Raw genomic sequence first — 13,904 nt, forward strand, 5'->3', positions numbered from 1 at the left:
AATTTTGGAGATAGTTTCTGACAACCCTTGTCTTTGAGTGATGTTTTCTTATATGGTTGCAGCCTCAAAAATACCTGATCCCCTTTTTGAAATTGGCATTCTGAGCAATGTTGATTTACTTGTTGCTTCATGCGGTTTTGAGCTTGATGAAGATTCTCTCGAAGATGGGCCAACATGCGGTTCTGTAGGAGTTGATCCACTGCTTGTACCTTCGAGCACCCCTTGATATAAGAAGTAGGGGAAGGAGGGATTTGACCATAAACTACTTCATATAGAGTCATTTTGGTGGTGGCATGATAGTTGGTGTTATTCCACCATTCAGCTAGAGGTAACCACTATACCCAGATATGTTTCTTTTCTGAGTGAAACACCTAATGTAGGTTTCTAGACATTTGTTGACTACTTCAGTTTGACCATCAGTTTGTGGATGATAGGAAGTATTGAGTTGTAGTTGGGTACCTTGTAGCCGGAATAGTTCCTGCCAAAAGTTACTGGTGAAGACCGGGTCACGATCAAACATAATGGAAGTGGGCATGCCATGCAATTTGAAGATCTGATTCATAAAAGATTGAGTGACCGAGGTTGGTGTAAAAGGGTGGGGTAGGGCGCACAAATGATCATACTTAGAAAGTCTGTCCACAACCACCATGATGACTGACTTGTTTCCTGACTTTGGAAGACTCGTAATGAAATCCATAGAAACCTCCATCCATATTGATGTTGGGATGGGTAATGGTTGTAATGTGCTTGGTGCTTTGACTGTTTCTCCTTTGTGGCGCTGATAGACATCGAATTCAGCTACAAAAGTAAGAATTTCCTTTTTCATGCCTGTCCAAAAAAATGATCTTCGAGTGCGAGCATACGTCTTCTGAAAGCCTGAATGTCCTGCAGTGGGAGATGAGTGCAACTCCGCCAAAATGAGGCTTATGAGGGTGGATGTTGGTGATATTATGACTATGTCCTTGTAGCGAAGAATCTCATCCTGCCACGAGTAGCCCTTGGTGGAATTTGGATCCACCTGCAATTGAGTAATGAGTTAGGAGAGCCAGGGATGTGAAAACCATTCCTTGTGAGCCTCTTCAATCCATTCTAGAATGGGAAGGGAAATTGCGATCAGGGTACTTTCCTCCTCAAATTGGCGGGATAATGCATCTGCTACAATATTTTCGCGCCCTTTCTTGTAAATTATCTCATAATCATATCCCAGCATTTTGGCGAGGCATTTATTTTGTTGTGGTGAGGATAGGCGTTGCTCCAAAAATATTTAAGGCTTTGATGGTCTATGCAGATTTGGAAACGTCGCCCCAATAAGTATGGTCAACAGGTATCTACTGCATGGTCATCATCTCCTTCTCATAGGTAGATTGTCCCAGATTCTTCCCACTTAGTTGTTGGCTTGTGAAGGCCAAGGGTCAACCTTCCTACAGTAAGACCGCCCCAATACCCGTACCTGAAGCATCACATTCAATGACAAAAGGTTTGGTGAAGCCGTGTAGTGCTAAGACTGGGGTGGAACACATGGAATTTTTGAGAGCTGTAAAGGACCTTTGTGCTTCATCATTCTAGAGGAATGAATTTTTCTTGAGGAGTTGAGTGAGAGGCCTTGCAATGCGACCATAATTGCAGACAAATTTGTGATAGTAGCCTGTGAGACCCAAAAATCCTCTCAGGCTCTTCAAAGTCTTAGGTTGAGGCCAATCTTGCATTGCCTGGATCTTTTTGGGGTCCACCCTGACACCTTCACGCCCCACAATGTGGCCCAAATACTCAACTTCTTCCATGCCAAAAGAACACTTGGACATCTTGACAAATAATTTATGCTCGCGGAGCAGTTGCAAGAGCAGATCTACATGCTGAAGATGTGTGGCCCAAGTGCGACTGTAGATGAGGATGTCATCAAAGAAAACATTGACAAGTTTTCTGAGATATGGTTTGAGCAGGTGGTTCATAAGGCTATAAAAAGTGGATGGGGCATTACAAAGACCGAATGGCATGACCAGGAACTCATAATGGCCTTCATGAGTTCGAAAAGCAGTCTTTGGAATGTCGACTTCTTTCATGCGAATTTGGTGGTAGCCTGAGCGAAGATCAAGCTTAGTGAAGAATTGAGCCCCATTTAGTTCATCCAGTAAATCATCGACAACCGGGATGGGAAATTTATCTTTGATTGTCAACTTATTAAGGGCCTTGAAGTCTGGACACATACGCCATTCCCCATCTTTCTTGAGCACCATGACCACCGGTGATGAATAAGGACTAATGTTGGGACGAATGATGCCTGCTTCCAAAAGTTCCTTGATTATTTTTTCTATTTCATTCTTTTGGGCGAACGGATATCTATATGGGCGCACATTTGGTGGTTGGGCCCCTGGGACCAAAGTGATGCTATGATCATGTTCCCCTCTCGAGGGTGGAAGCTCATGAGGCTTGTCAAAGACTGGCAGATGGTTATTTAAGATCTGTTGCATCTCAGGATGAATCTGAAGAGAATTGGGTTCGAAGGCCTGGATGGCATTAAATTGAGCTATAACTCCATGGTGGCCCTTTTTTAACAATTTTTCCATCCGATGTGAGCTGATGATAGAGGGAGCTCCCGCCTGGAGTCCACAGAGGGTATGTGTGTGGTTGTTCTGCTTAAAGCTCATATATAACTCTTGGAAATCCATTGTGATTGGGCCAAGTGTGCGAAACCATTCAACACCTAGGACAATGTCGTACCCTCCCATGTGTATGGAAAACATGTGGGTTTTTAACTGATAATACCCCATTTGAAGTTTGACATTTTCACAGCAGCCTTCACATTTCATTGTTCCCCCATCAGTAATTTGGACCTGGAAGTTAGAAACTACTCGTACAAAACAATGCACTTCTTCTGCGACTCTTTGATGGATAAATTTATGTGTACTTCCACTATCAATCGAGACTACTACTGGGCGATGCTTAATAAAGCCTCTGATTTTGAGAGTTTGAGGTGAAGAAATCCTTGCTAAGGCATGCAACGAGATAACTGGTTCTTCAGGTACATTTTCCTGCTGGTTTTCCTCTTCTTCCTCCTTTGGTCCCTCAAGTGGTGGGGCTTCCTCCGATGAACTGTGATCAGTAGCATCAATTTGAAAGAATTTGGGCTCCTTGCATTTATTCCTGGGGGAGTATTTTTCATCACAGTAGTAACATAATCCTTGCTTTCTTCTTTCCGCCATTTCTGCAGGTGACACCTTTTGAACCTTGAGTGTTTGGGTAGTTCTTTGAGCCTGTGGGGGGCGACCCTTGGCAGTGAAATTTGGGTGATTGGACTAGGCCGCTAACGCACGTTCTACTTCACAAGCTATCTTGCAAGTCTGCAGCCATGAGGGAGGGTGGTGCAGTCGGACGTGGGCTTGTACGGCTTCTTTAAGAACACTGACAAAACATTCCGTGTAGAACTCATCTTGTAGACCTCCAATGTGGAAAGCTAAGGCTTCAAAGGCTGTAATATATTCATCCACTGTTCCTGTCTGTCGGAACTTATTGAGACGACCCAAACAGGCAGATTCATGGTCAAAGCGATCCATAACAGATTTTTTGAATGTCTCCCAAGTCAAGGGCTTTCCATATCAACGTTGATGCCATTTCCACCATTGCCATCTTTCATTGTCCAAGTACATGATACCCACACTAAGCTGAGTGGCATTATCCAGGATGTAATTCAGATTGAAATATTGCTCCATTTGTGCTATCCATGCTGCCGGGTGAGAGCCATCAAATTTATACATGTCCAGCTTGGGTGGTCGCGGATGGGATTGTTGGTGGGTGCCAAAGAGGTGAAGAGACTGGCTAGACTCACCCTCACTATTTTCAGTGCCAATATATGCCTCCTTGCGTGCCTCCATCTTGCCCTTAGAGAGTGTTGCATTTAATTCCTTCAGCTGCGACACTACGTCTTTCAACGCTGATTCAAGGTTGTCCATCCTCTCATTCTCCATTGCTTGAGCTCTAGTTTGTACCATGCACCGAGGTGATGTACTTGAAATTGGGGACCACCTAAATTTTTTTGGCACTAACAATTGAATGGTACCACCTTGCTCAGCTCATCGTCCTGATTCTTATGGGCTAAGTCACCAATAAGCTCCCAGGGGGGTCTCCGACATTTTTTTTTTTTACTCCTTGCTTAGGAATACTATAGTAGCCGAATCCTAGAAATTTCTATGCTGCCAAAAGTCCTGCGAAAATCACACCCAAGTATAGGAACCCACAAAACTACTCAGATCTGAATGGTGAATCTGATGGATCTGAGAGATCTGAATGGCGGAATTGATTACTGCTGCAAATCTGATGGATCTGAGAGATCTGAATGGCTGATTTGATAGATATGAATGGAGGAACTCATTTTTGTTGCGGCGAAAAAAACCCCACTTGTGAGATCTGATCTGGCAAATATTATGCGTGATCCAGAGATAGATCAGGGAACTATGGTCTCCAGGAGTGTCAGGTGCTACAAATCACAATATACATAAGGGTCTGACAGTAGTACTCGGCCCAATTTTTTAGGGCACTAACCAAGGAGGATCAACCGTACCCTTAGCCGTACAACCCGACTACCCTATCGTATGCACGAGTAATCTCTCCGAGTGTTGTTCTCGGTGTACTGTAGCAGCAAGATGACCGACGGTTTATCTATGGCGAGGTTACCAAGGGAGCTAGGGGGCTTCCGATATACCCAGAGGGTACTTGGAAGACAGTTCATGCGCGGTTTTGTCTAATGCGCTACTACTCGAAGGGGTACCCACAGGGGTTACAAGGGAGTCCAACAAGCGTGACCACCTCTTATATTTCCTGAGTGCATGCCTCCCCAAATCCGCAGGTTTATGCACTCAATGACAAATCCTGTGGTTTAAAGATGCTGGAACATGTCTCTAGCCAAAAAAAAAATTGCTAAAAATTGTAGATCCCACCAGCCCTGGAAAGCACTCTAATGCCACTTGTTATGCTCTTGACCTACAAGACGATACCAGAATACCAAATATGCGAAGAAATATACCTAGAACATAGAACAATGAGCAATAACAACAAGTATTTTATTATTCAGAAAGAAATGTTCACTTGCCTCTTCGAGGGGGCAACCTCCAACAGAGCTGAGCTCGATTACAAAATAAGACACAATTCTCCTCGAAGGGAGTCTCTATCCTTTATATAGGATTCATGCATGCAATGCCATGGGACAATACCCCATGGTTCTTATTAATACCATCTATCTAATACCATGGCCCATTTGCAACTAACTGTGGTCCCGTCATTAAATGCGGGTTAACCACTTACAATTATTAATATGGGCTTTATTGACTCTTTACTTAACTATAAATATGACTTGATCCTATTACATAAATAAGGGGGTTAGGGTAGGACCCTAACATTCAGGTTGTAGCTGTTGTCCACCAACTCTTCAATCAGTTGTTCCTCTTCTTGAAGTTGTCGAATGCTATCACTTATTCTTACTCTTCCTCTCATTCTTACTTGTTATGTTATTCTTGCTGCCTCCCTTTCATCCTTACCCTCTTTCATGATTATTTCTGTTTGCACTGAATCATGACTTTCCAACATTCTCTCCAGCAATTGAGCATCTTTGTTCCATGGATTGAATTCTTCCACAGAATCTTCTTCTTTCATCTTTATTTGGCTGCTCATCTGTGCCAAATTTCCTTCAGCATCTGCAACAAAACTTGCACTCACAAAACACTTGTTAAAATAAAAAACATAAGGCTTTTGTGCCTTATCTTCCTTTGGCAACAATTCAGTTTGCTGCTCTGTTTCTTTCTCCTCTGTCAGCACATCAGTATGTTGTTATTCTCAAAGTAACTCATGAGACTGTCAACTATTCTCCCTCCACATCATCTGCTCTAATGATGTCTTCCTGCTCTTGTCCACTGTAGTGAACTCCTTCTTCTGCCATCACACTGTCATACTCCGAATTTCCCAGCAAATATTCTAGCAATGAAATTTCTCTGTGACACTTCACAAGTACTTCATCATCACTTATGATTCCTGCATTAATTTGAAAATCACAAGGTTCAGCAGTCTCAAATGTTGCTTCACATATCAGCTCTTTAGACTGAATTTCATCTCCTTCTTCCACAAGAAATTCTTCCTGTGTTGTCACAATTTCAAATATCAATGCATTATTAAGTTCTTTCTGTTGTAATAAATCACTACTTCTCTCATTTAAGAGACATTATCCCTTGTCTTTTACTCCAGAGTAGTCATCTTCTAAAAGATACATTTACATACTTCTGACAACTTCAATAGATTGCTCATCCTCTGTAAAACACTATTTTTTTAGTGTTCTTTATCCCAAGGTTAAATCCTTTGCACATGTTTCTTCCTTCTTAACATATTTTAGTAGATTTCCTTCTTTTTACTAACTACCTCAATAGTTTCCATGGCTATTTCCACTGTGCCTATCATCATAGTGAACTGATGATCCTTTACTATGTTTTCAGTGAACATAGTCTCTTCTTCAAGTTTGCATTTAATCTCTTGTCATTTATCTTCTCCAAGAGCTATCCTTGTCTCACCATCTGCATTAATATTCTCCTGCATTTGTTATGCATCCACAGACAAACTATCAGTCTTAAAAACATAAGACCCTGTGGTCCCACTTGATGTTTTAGCCATCATATCTCCTTGTTGTTCTAAATCCTTCATATGATTCTTCGATGGTCTCCTCTTCAGTCTCCTCAAGCCCTTCACTTGGTTGCTTGATATCTTTCCCCAACTGTATATGAGACCTATCTATCTCATCTTCTTCCATAACAGAATTTATATTCTTCTTGTCTTCTTCCTCCTTTATGACAATTTCAACAAATTGTCCTTCATCTGTTTCACCCGCAAACATACACAAATTGTCAGATTTAAAACCATGTGACCCTTTGGCCTCACTTGAAGTTTCAGTCTTCAAGTCTTCATCTTCACTCTCTCCCATAATTTCTCCTTGTTCTGGTTCACAAATGGACTCTTCCATTTCCAACTCAGCTTCTTTGATTTTTTCCATCAGCCACCTTACATGTCTTTGTTGTAGCTTCCTCTACAAATTATGCCACTTCACTAGCTTCTTCCTCAAGACCCAACCTAGTCTCTAGCTTTCCTCTAGTATTCTCCTTAATGCATCAAGTTGTTCTTTTAACTTTGCAATATCTTTGTCAATTTCCTCTTGACCCATCCTCTTGCCATTTGCCTTGGCATCCTCTTTCTTCATCTTTCTTCTGTTGTGGTCTTCCTCAGAACCTCTACTATGACTATTAGTAGCCATCTTCTTCTCTTCTCTCTCCATGAGCTCCTCACTTACTTACTATGATTTGCATTAAGCCTCTGCAACAACAAGTCCTCCTTGTTGCAACTTACCTCACCAAGCTTTCCTCTGTACTTGGTCTTTTGGAAAGCCCTTGGTTCTCTATCTTTGGAACCTCCTTTGAGCACTTCTCTCTGCTCCTTCTAGGCTTCAACTCATCTGCACTTCTCAAGAACACAATTGTCCTCTTGTATTTCAATCACAATGAAATACTTGGTTCTGACCACCTCTTCTTTCACTTAGAAAGTCTTACCAGCTTCCTTCATTACCTTGGCAATTCTACCCACATCCTTTGTGGAATTACCTTTGTGATCTGCAACAATACCTCTACAGTAACAAGTCTCCTTCTTGCTACATATGCCTCACTAAGCTTCTCTCCTTTGAGCTCAGTCTCTTAGCATTTCTCTGGTTCTTTCCTCTAGAACCAATTCAAGCACTCCTTGCTCTATATTGCTGCAACCTTATCACCTTCTTATGTTGTTATCTATGAATCAATGTATAAACACACATTCTCAAATCATAATAGAACATATCACCTCACCTTCAAGATCTCAGCATGATCTTGTTTCACCATTCCACCTATACCTTGAATGGATTTTCCGCTGTCTCTTGCATCTGCAAGTTCTGCTACACATCACCTTTGTGTGCCTACTTTCTGTTAGATTAGAATCTGATCCTTCCTTGCCTACATAAACATCTTAAAACATAACTTTGTTCTAAATTATTTCACATATAATTTCTTCATTTTGTTTTAACACCAATTGTTTCAGTTACAATTCTACTCTGATACCACTAATGATGCAGGGTTACCCCTACTTACACCCACATTATGCATATACAATGCATCAACACATTTGTCCTAGGCATTCTAACTCTCTAAGGAGTAAAAATCTTCAACCTATAATGGTTAAGGCCATATTAATCAACATAGGCAAACCACCATACAAAATTCATGTCTCGGGACTTTAATCACCCCTTAACCTTCAAATACTTTATTTAAGCCTTTCTTTTAAATCCTTTCTATCGGGACTAAAACCATCTCATTAACCCTTCGCTAACCCCTAAACCATATATATATATATATATATATATATATATAACCTTTCTCTTCTTTAACCATTGGTTACATATATTAACACGTAAATTCTCCCATCGGCGCTACTTTCCTTTATAACCCATTTACAAAGGAAATACTCACAATCTTACCTTTTTACCCGGGGCTTCACTTTATCGGATTACAAAGGAAAACCCGACCGAAACACATAGGCCGGACTTCAAATCTTATAAACCCATGTTCATGATTATCGTCGCATCCACACCTTTAGTCACTCCATAGCGCTGCTCTGATCAGTCCAATCTCTGATCAGCACTATATCGGCCTATCGGTGATATCGCGATGTCGCTTTCCTCTGATCTCTGATCAACAACTCGCACACAATCTTCCTACGACACTATTTTCCTTTATAACCATTTACAAAGGAAATATATGCAAACACACCTTTTTCACCTTGGTACGGCCTTGGCACATTTGTCGAGGTTTACCTTTTTGCTTATCGCAATCGCTATAGTCCACGGGTCACATTAACATGTGGTTCCCCATCTCCTCCGATATGTGATTAACCTCCGGAACTCAAAACATATTAACTGCGCCATATAACTCCCTTCGGGTCCGCTTACTTTGAGTGTCACATTCTTCCCCCCTCACTGTTGATCTCCTCCCGCAAGATCCAATGGTTCACAATAGATTTTGGATCGACCACAAACATGGGGTTTAACCGCCTGATAAAGTGGTTTCCCCTCTCACCTCTGCTGCTATGTGGCGTGATATGTATGGGATCGGGCGCTCAACACTCAATACCACTTATGGTTTCTTCGTCGCCCAAAATACCATTTCGCTTATAAACCAACCTTTTAGCTAGTTACTTCCCACGCTCTTCTATCACGCGATGACCATTGATCTTTGAGATCTAACGATTCATATGCATCGATACTTCACTTCTCCACTCTTCCTTTTTACTTAGAATTTATGCTAATTCTTCAACATTTTCTTTGTGGTTTGGGTTTTTCTCCAGGGTTTAGCTTTCCGCCTCTGCTGCTCAACTTCTCTAAGTTTAACTCCTTTGTGAATTCTCACTTCGCTACTTCTATCCAAAGCTTCACTCTGTTTCTTCAATTGGATTCTAAAACCCGTGATGATTCTTCTGAATCATTCTCTCCCTCTGTGCATTCTTCAGAACTCCATCTGCAACCTTGTTACAGAACCTACGAATTCATATGTAATTCATTCATAAAATACTCATTTCACACATTTACATAGCTAGGAATAAACCTTTGTATACATAAGTATAAACAAATGATTACATTCGAGACTCTGTGTCTCTCACAGGTTTGATCTTCAACTATTAGTGGCCTCCTCTTTCACTCTACCCGTAGGCTTACATTTATACTAGAAAGGTTCTTTGAACTAATTCTGGTTCAAATCCTAGATCTACTGAACTGACTCCTAAATGTCCTCTATCCTCTATGTCCACTTCTAACTTCATTTAATTCCTAAGAACTCTCTCTAGTTCCTCGAATCATGAACTGATTTAAGAGTTATAATTGACATCTAAGTCTTTTGTTATTACTAACCACTCATGTTCCCCTTAATTCGAGAGCATTTACAACATCCTCACATTATCTAATTAATTCCTCTTTTAACCACTCAAAAGCCTAAATATTACATTAACTTAACACTTAGGAAACCAACTTCCTTAAAACACATGGCCCCCCTATGTCTACTAAAATACAATGATTTTCCATGGGTTGAATGCTCCTGCATCAGGAAGGCATGATGAAAATAACAAGAGATGGCCATGCTCTTGAAAGTTGGTTTAGGAATTGGCACAAATACTAAAGAGGAATTCATTATTGTCTGGGTTCTTATGTTCCTAGCATCAACAAAGAACATAAAAAGTATTCAAATTTTGGGGGATTCCAAGTGTATGATTGATTAGCTGGTAGGAAAGGAAAAACTAGAGGTTCTTAACCTTGAAGCATGGAAGAGGAAAATTGAAGAGAAGAAGGAATTATCTAAAATAAGTTTCCAACATATTTTCAAATAGTTCAATGCAACCACTGACAACATATCAAAACACACTCTCGAAATGGAACTTGGATTTATATATTATAAAGAAATCATAAGAATAACCATCCAAAATGCTCACACAATCCCTTTAGGTTGATGGTAAAATTCTTCCAAATATCAAACAATTATGCAAGCATCTTTCTTCTTACATCTCTCCATTTTGGAACCAATCAAAAGATGAAATCTACGACTATTTATGATATCCACTTTCAATGTTTTCAGACATGTAATATTCACTTCAGACATGTTTCACTTACATTTTTTTCCAGTCAACATGTATTTATCATTTGGGACAGTTTGCTTAGTCTTTAATTATTTTTCTCTAGCATTCACAGTTGTAATTCTAAATTTTCCAACCAACTAAAAGTTATTTTTTCGCTACTTATCTAACAACCACTTTGTAAGTCTGGAAACTATAGTTATTGTAAGCTTATATTGTACTTTTTTTATTCTACTTGAATAACAAAAAAGCATCATATTTTGTTGAGAAAAATGTGGTTGATATGCGCCAATCGATGTCATTTTGATGTGTCAATTGACATATTAAAAGTGGAAAAAGTTGCATATTAGTGTATATCAACCACATTTACTAATGTGGTTATGTTAGTTGATGGTTGACGTGTCTGGAGTGGATTTTTTGATCTATAAACTATCATGGATATTCCATTGGACAACTCTTCACAACAACTCTAATAATATTATAATAAAAATATGAATCTCTACACTATTACAGTTTTATTAAATTTCTATATCTATAGATTTTTATTGTAATTAGTGCATGCATGTGAATGGAAATTATGTAGAAAATAGAGAACAAAAAAATAAAATCTCACACACACATTAGACACAATATATGCTCTAGGAAACCCTTTTGGGAGAAAACCCAACTAGAAGGTGAGGTTGCTATGCTCTCTTTCTTTGTCTGGAAATATGATTACATGTACAAAGAATTATGGTCTGTGGTACGTGGGCTGCTACAATGCACAAATACTCTTTGTGTGCTCTACCTCCTATCCCTCTTGGCTAATTTTTCTCAGCTACGGAAATAATGCTTGCGAAAGAATGAAATTCCTCTTCCTCCTAATGGCTCGGTTATAACACAACCTGATAGCCTACTAGTGGTTAAGTTTGACTACCTCAACCCTTATCCAGAGTTACAAGATAGACTCTTCTAGAGTACCTTACATTACAATCATGTGGCTAGCCCATTTTCTATAAAGAGTGGGGGTTGACGCGACATATAAAGAGTGGGGGTTGACGCGACATCCTCTCAAACCATGGTGGTGAAAACATGGAAGTCAACTTATGATTTGCGTAACTTTTGTATATGGACTTTGATTGACGCACTTCTTACATCATTAGAAATATCTTTGTGTGTAGAATAACATGAAAAGGTGGTGCTTACGCAGTAAAATTTTACCCCCAAAAAACTTCATTTGATTCCTCAAAATGATCCCGGAAGGTTTCAAACCTTGTTTTACCAAACTAGGTCCTGCGAGTAAAGTTAGTCCCATGAGAGACTCGTCCACTTTTTCCACTCTAAATGCATTGAGATGGATGACTAACAATATAATGATCCAATCTAGATCATTTGTTGACAATGGCTAAAGATGGTTGATGAGGTTGACCAAGGTTGAATATGGTTGATTGAGGCTGACTGAGTTTAACCATGGTCAACCATTAATGTAACAACATATTAATGTTACATCAATTAAACAATGTTTCATTAATGTTGATTAAGGTTTAGCATGTCTAGCCATTCTAACCATGGTTGACCATGGCTTTCCATGTTGAGCATGGGTTTAATATCATTATCCAAGGTTGACTATGGTCAACCAAGATGATCATGGTTGGTCATGGTTGATCATCATTACCCATTGTTAACAATGGCTTATGATGGCTAAAAAAATTTGATTGTTGAATATGGTTGACTATTGTCAACAATCGTGAGCAAATTCAACTATGTTTGATGATGGGTAATCATGTTGACCATAATTATCTACAAGCTACAATAGTTGACTATGGTCAACCATAGTAAAACATGGTAACTATGGTCACCTTATATAGTTTGTGATATCCCCTAACTTAGTATTATTTTTGAATTTGTATATGTCAAGTGTGATAATGATGTGATTTTAAGACTTAAATGAAACAAGTTTATCATTAAAATAAAACATGTTGTTGTTGATAATGACTTTATGTAAATATGTTTTTATTAAGTTATTAATTAAAAATATGGAAAATAATGTTGAGGCTACAAATGGCTAAAGAGAATTTATGTGATGTAAGCAAATGATTAGATTTTCTCACCCTTGGATGATGTAAGACCTAGGCATTTAATATAGGGATTAGATCATTAAATTATGGAAAATTTATTGATCTATAACTCCCATAGATAAATAGTACATTGTCTTAGGCGCTGGAGAGAGTGGAGCTCATTAATGAGCAAAGTAATTTCCTGCCACCTAATGGATAATGGAGGAGGTAGTTACTAACTATTAACACAATCATGAAAAGGGATGTTTTGTCTTGTATTGCATTAGACTCGTGAGAAGGAGGAGGTACGAGAGACAAAAAAGAAAAGGAGAATAGAGTTGTTGGCTTGCAGCCCATTGAAGTTGGAGGGGACTCATTTGAGAGGAAGAGTCAAGGTTGGGAGGAGCGTTGCAGCTCTAATATTATTTTCTAGAAAAATTTGACAATTTGGTATACTAAGCAATTTGGTATTTATTTCATGCTAAGTATTTTAATGTTGAAGATATGTGTAACAATAGTGTTAATGTACTATGCACGTTATTCTAAATGTTTATGCATGTGAATGAAAAAGGAAATAGAAATATATTCTCCAAGTATTTCAAAATTGTTCAAGTATTTTGTGTATACAGAGAGTAGTGAAGAACATGTTATAAATTACTGAAAAGAATATGTTTCTTATTTACTATGTAAGGGTTTTTTGGAACAATTCCCTAACAAACATTTATTTTTTGAATGCATTGTCTATCATTTTAAATTATAGTTCCAGTTACATGGTAACATGAAAAAATAAAATAGATAATGACATATTTGAGATAAAGTTAATATATTTTGCATGGGGTACACTAGTAGTGCCCCTTCCTAGTATGAAAATCCAGTTAAGGCAAGATTGTAACCATAAAACTAATGAGTTCAAATGGTGAGGCTGAACTGGCCTAATACATTAGAAAAGAATGGAATTTGTGCCATGGCCCCAGGCCAAACATAATTCTAACTATGAAAAGATATGGACATATAAATGTTCTTGAATAAAACTTTAGAGAAAAATAGATCCTCTACAAGTAACTCAAGAAAGTCCAATTCGATGAAGCAAGTGAGAAAATATGGGGTGGTAGCCAACCTCTATAGTTCTATATGAAAGAGAAAGGAATCCATCAATGGGTAGAATTATTTTATAATGTTTATCCTAAATTTTCATCAAAG

This window comes from Pinus tabuliformis, chromosome 5_2 (genome assembly GCF_031772625.1).
Source record: "Pinus tabuliformis cultivar Carrire ecotype Pingquan chromosome 5_2, CPIR1, whole genome shotgun sequence".
NCBI classification, from domain to species: Eukaryota; Viridiplantae; Streptophyta; class Pinopsida; order Pinales; family Pinaceae; genus Pinus; species Pinus tabuliformis.